This window comes from Zonotrichia leucophrys, chromosome 1A, assembly GCF_028769735.1.
Source record: "Zonotrichia leucophrys gambelii isolate GWCS_2022_RI chromosome 1A, RI_Zleu_2.0, whole genome shotgun sequence".
Classification (NCBI taxonomy): domain Eukaryota; kingdom Metazoa; phylum Chordata; class Aves; order Passeriformes; family Passerellidae; genus Zonotrichia; species Zonotrichia leucophrys.
In genome coordinates, this window is record NC_088170.1 from 19976299 (window position 1) to 19982298 (window position 6000).

The following is a 6000-nucleotide window of genomic DNA, read 5'->3' on the forward strand; positions in this document are numbered from 1 at the left end:
TGAAACAAAAACATTGTTATTTGATGCCTTCTTTTCTGAGGTCTTTAACTGTATGCCTGGTAACCGCTGTGACAATCTAGAATGTCCTGCAAGTCTGTCTTCATTTGCTCACAAAGCACCTATTAGATGATAATTTGTGCTTAAGTTCCCTATTGACACTGACTGATTTGTGTTCTACCGTGGGGCATGGAGGTCTGTTGTCTCAGCAAGTCAGGTTTGTTACACATCTTTCAAAGATCAAAGGAGTCTCTGCCTGAATTTGTAAGCCAGAATCAGTGCACACAAATAGAAATGATGATAGGGCAGTGCAAAGAAGAAATAAGAAAGAAATAAGAAACTCCTGGTCAGAGTGGTGTTAGGTCACAACACAACCAGAGCAACCAGCTGATAGGCTTTATAAGCAATACAAACATCTTTGCCTATGACCTTAGTTTTGCCCTCCATTCAGTACACTTCATAGAAAATGGAGTATTAATCTGCTGCTATCTTGTAATTTCTGTAACTTTTAATAAATAAAAGATACATCACAGATCTCCTTGTTCTGCTGATTTCTTGACTATGAACAATTTTTCATAAATCTGTGTATGCTACTGATTTAGCATTTCTTCTGGTGATGGGCCTCAGCTTATTTCAAACATGTGATGCAAGCTTTTGTGCCAACTTCCAAATCCTCTAGAGCTGCTGCTTTATCCTGCCTTTTTAAACAAAACTCCATCTTATGGCTTATCCATGATAGGGACTAACTTCCTGAGGCGTTCTCCTGAGATATTGCTACCTCTGGAGTATGAAAACTCATCCATTCTCAGCACTCTTAACAGACAAACAAAGTACTTTATTTTGCAGATATTTTCTGCTTTATAGAGCTGTAAGGATGCTTGTCTCCAGAAAAAATGCTTTGATGTTTATCTCTGACATTAGTAATGCTGCTAGAGAATTGTTCCTTATCCTGGCAGTAGCATCTCAGTAAAGTGAATTGTAGCATGTGGTGGTTTCCTTGTGATGGTTAATGATGATGAGACCATGCGTCCAAGTAACTTATCCCTCTCCAGGGAACATGAACTTGGGTTGTCATGGAGTGTACTACTGCACCAGAAAGTGCAATTCTAGCTGCCCTGTACATTTGGAACATTTTATCTCTCATCAAAGATCTGAAATTATATAATATTTTCTGAAAATCATCTAAAAATCCTAAAGATTTAAAAAAATCATGGATCAGGTCTATCAGTGAACTCATCACTGAATGCATTGCTGCTTTCTAAGTTCTTAATATGATATTAAGATATAATGAAGTTCTGATTTTCATACTTTTAATATAGGTAATTTTTTCCCATCTTTGGTTTGTGTTCCACAGTATGGAATCATACCATCCTAGCCAAGACATTTGCAGTCAGTCTCTCTCTTGAATTTCTTTATCCTTGCTTGTTCTCTAGGAATAACTTCAAATTGGAATTTGAGGTAAAAAAGTTGGCCCCTTAATTTAAAAAAATCTGTTATTTTCTTAGATAGATTAAGAAATTATCTTGTTTCAAACCAGTCATATTTGTTAATGTCATCATTTCTAGATGGGTCCATACTATATTCTTACATAAATGATGTGTTTATAACAAATATTTTGTTATCTTCTAGAATAGGAACTGTTTCTGATAAAAAGTCAGGAATACCAAATACAATCAAACTTTTGAATCATGGAGTAAAATATTTTCTAGTTCCAGAGGAACGCAACAGAAGTGCCATTACAGAGGTACATGAAACTGTCACATACAGCAGTAAAAATTCCATTTTCCATGTGGGATATGCTTCCAGGGTTTTACTCTTTCTGGTGTTAGCTGTGGTTTCCACATGGAACTTTTTTTTAATTACTATTATTATTATTATTTTTAATATATTTTTCTGGTTGTGTTGTTTCACTTAATGTAAAATTACTTATTCCAGAGAAGAAAATATGTCTCTTTTGCTCTGTGGAAAACATAACAGCTCACATTTTCTTTAAGTTTGGAAACACTGAGCTATTACTTGAACTTGTTTAATAAAGGGGAATTTCTGATATTGGCAGAGAATAACTCTGTGGAAATGCCTTTCTCTCTGCAGTAAGGATTTAAATTGCCCAAGATACTCAACACTTTGAAAGTACCATTAGCATGTCACTTTTCAGATTTCCATTTCTGCGAATATGAGAAAATGAAGTAATGCCTTTTTCTGATTGGTTCCTTTGCAGAATTTCAGTGCCTCTCTTCTTCAACTCGTTCTTTTAGCTCTGTTTGCCCTTGTAACTTAAAACCAAAAGGGAAGTGAATAGTTTGAAAGAAAGATATTTGCTTAACAGCTAGTGGCTCCAGCTAAAACATCTGCAGTGTCCCATTGCGCTCACACGCTGGGTGAGGCAGCCTGAGGTTTGATTGCAAAGCATATAAAGAATGTGTATTTCTTACTTTAAGTAGATACTTTTTTGAGACTTCTGCAGTGATTTTGGTAATGTTTTGGGTACTTTATTCTACATTTTTCTAAGATAATGAAGTTTAGAGGACTGAGCATTCATTCCATATTTTTGTCTGTCAGGTCATCAAGGATTAGGGTTGTCCTGTGCGGGGCCAGGAGTTTCACTCAATGATCTTTTGGGTAACTTCCAAGTCAGACACTCTATGATCACCTCCTATCATTTTGGACCTACTATCAGTTTTAACAAAGACATAGGTATTCAGCCCATAGAATCAGAGCAGAGGTAGTCCAATATGAATCTCTGAAATATGTACAGCATCAGTTTTCTTCTACACATCCACAACAATTGCTCATGTAGTGTGAATGCAAACCACTGGTTTTTCTTTAATAAATGATTGTAAAATATCCTTTTGGGGCTCACTTTGTGGCTAAATCAAGTCAGTTTATAAGCAATTTTTAATAGGGTTCTGCTGTGTTCATTCTACCTACCATCTGGCAAATCAGTTGTAGTTAAACTCTCAATATTTGGATATTTTCCCCTTTTTGATCCCTCCACTGCAGTTGCTCTAGAAACACAGGGTATGTTAATGTAGTCCAATTAAAAATATTTTAACAAGTTTATTTTTAAAATTATTTTTATGGTAATAAATTTCAGGTCCATTTATTATAAGTATTCTATTATTGCTACCATAATGGAATAAATCTGAATTATTCTAATGTCAACAGTCTTCAGGTATGTTGTGGAAGAGACTTTTTCAGCATAAAAAGTCCGAGATTTGTAATTTTTTTCATCCAAAAGAGATCCCAGAGTGTTTTGGAGCAGAGCTTTGGCTATTTGAAGTATCTAGTTTGGGTGTGATTCAAACCTACGCACTGAAAGTAGAAGACTAACTTTGTTACAGTTAATACAATATCTTCAAAAAGTTATTCAAATCACTTAAATTAGCCTCTATTCCCATACAGGGAACATATCCATACAGTACAAAATTCCCCACCCCAGGAGAGGTACCTGGGTGTTCACACCTATACTTGAAAATATATTTACCCATTGGACTTTGTGTTTCCTCCACCCCCGAAAGACCAAGACTGCATCAATCACTTCGACCAGCAGACATTGGAATTGCAACAACCAACTCTTGCTGCAGGACCCATGGCTGGTGATTATTTACCTTTCTTTCTCTTTCCTCCTTTACCCTTAAACATTTTCTGAAGTGTTATCTTTATGGTTTTGTATTTTTGCACTTCTAACCAAAGAAAATTTTTAAATTTGTCTAGTTCTTTATTCTGCCTTACTGTTCTAAAGTTTGCACATAAAAGTTTGGTTTTGAACCTCCTAAGAATTTTGTTTCTCCTGCACACCACCCAGAGTGAGCCAAACATTCCTTCCCCAAACTCACTGGGCAGAATGGGGCATAACAATGTGCTAACTTCAGCATGTGTGATCATAGCCATGCAATAACACTGTACAGTGGGAAAAACCCTATTTCCAGGTTTTTGGGTGCAAGTTTTTGTTGATTCTGCACATTTCAAAAGAAGAGAAGAGTTGCCTGTACATTCTAGAGCTATATCTGGTTCTTTGCCTCTGGAGTAATAACAGAATGGCTTGTGTTTATAAAATATTGTTCAGAAAAGTCTGTTGCTAGAAAGATTAAGTCATATGCAGCGTGAATAATATTCTGCACATACTAAACTGCCCCATGGGCTATTTAAGAAAAAACTGGTCAGCAATTCAAGGGACCCGTTATTGTCATGTAGAAGGTTCAGTGGTAGATCTGGTAGAAAAAGAGTTAAAAAGGTACCTGATTGATTTATTTAATCATGGGATTTTTACATTTCTCCTGATTAAAATGGGGAGAGTTAAACATTGGCCTTGAAAAGTAATTAGTATAAAAAGTCATAACCAATGTAAGGAATAAATGATGTAAAGAAATTATTTTTATTCTCTCTTCTGAAATCTTCACCTATTTCTCTGTTTTATTCCAGTTTTCATTACTTGTTTTTGTCTGGAATAAGTTCACTTGACTGTATATCTCTTGATACTGTATATATATTTATCTTTTGATCTCTATATTTTCCTCACTGATATAATGAGAAGTCAGAAATATTGGAGACCAAATTCATCACTCACTTGCTCCATTTATGTGGCAATCTCACCACATTGTGTGTTTACAGGTAAACAAATAGGCTCCTCTCTAGGTAAAAACATATGTCCAATTAAGTTTGTGTTTCAAAATAAATGATGTGTAAATCTTTTTACAGCTTCTTAATTTAATGTGGGTTTAGTTAGTTAAAAGCTTCAATCGTAAAAAAAAAAACCTAAATGTAAGTAGCAAAACTGGTTTGTGTGAGTTCATGTAAACTTTTGGAAAGCAGCTTTAGAAATATTAAGTGTATCATGTCACATAATTTTCTCTGAAAATGAAAATCTTAAAAAACTCCAAAGCACAGTAGTTCCATCTCCCTGAATAAAATAGGTTTATTCTTTATCTCTGAACATCCTTTATTTGATATAACCCTAAGGAATGGTCTGTGGAGCTAGTCCTGTATTCTTCATCTTAGGAGCAGTGCAGTTGTGATGAGATACACTCAGCTCTCTCATTTAAACTATCTGGACCCTGCATTGTGAACCAGAGTAAAGGACTTGAACCATTAAAAAATGTTGAAATGGTAAAATAAGGAAATCTCTCCTTATATTCTATAGTGGTTTTCTATCTTAATTGCTAGTCTGTAATCTACCATATTTCTCCTGCATTTGTCTTTCCCAAAATCCATCTCCTGATGTCTTCATGACCCTGTCTTCCTGCATGTCATTACTATGCTTCTTACTTATCTGCTATCAAGAAAATAACATTGTGGTTAGCTTCTGAATGGTAGGACCTCTTAAGACATCTTCTGTATGCATTCCCTTCTGGGTGATGCTTGTGGGCTCCTCTGCATTCCTTTTGCTTTCAGCTGCTGCAGAGTTTTCTTTCAGAATATTGAAAGATAATGTCTGATTGCAGTCCCCTTCACTTGGGTGAAAGATTTTAGTTCATGAAGTTTCTTAGTTATTCCAGATCCAATGTCAGAGAAACATTGAAGTCACAAATTCTTCAATACCCAATTTGCAGATGGATAATGGAAGAAGTGAGAGTAAGCCAAACTGGAATTATCCTTCTGATCAGTGTGCACTGACTGTCAGCTGGACTGAGGGATCATTCACTTTATCAAATGGATTTTCTAAACATCCATCTAGCAGTTCTCATTACCATAGGTACTGAAGTACTGGGACTTTTAAAATTTTCCCACCTGTCAAAGACCTTACTGACAATAATGAAAGTGGGTATCTGAACTATCTTGATAACTTCTTTTCCTTTCAGACCCTTAAGTTTTTGAAAATCTGAATTCAGATATTCCAGTAAAACATGTTTATCTACTTGCTTATTAGTTTATATTCTTGTAAGCTGGCAAAAATATTTAAAATATTATTTGCAGCATTTTGAAGTGAAATAGGATGTATAAAGTATTGTTTCAACTTTCAGTGTTCTCAGTGTTTGGAAATATTTTCAGGACCAATAAGGCATA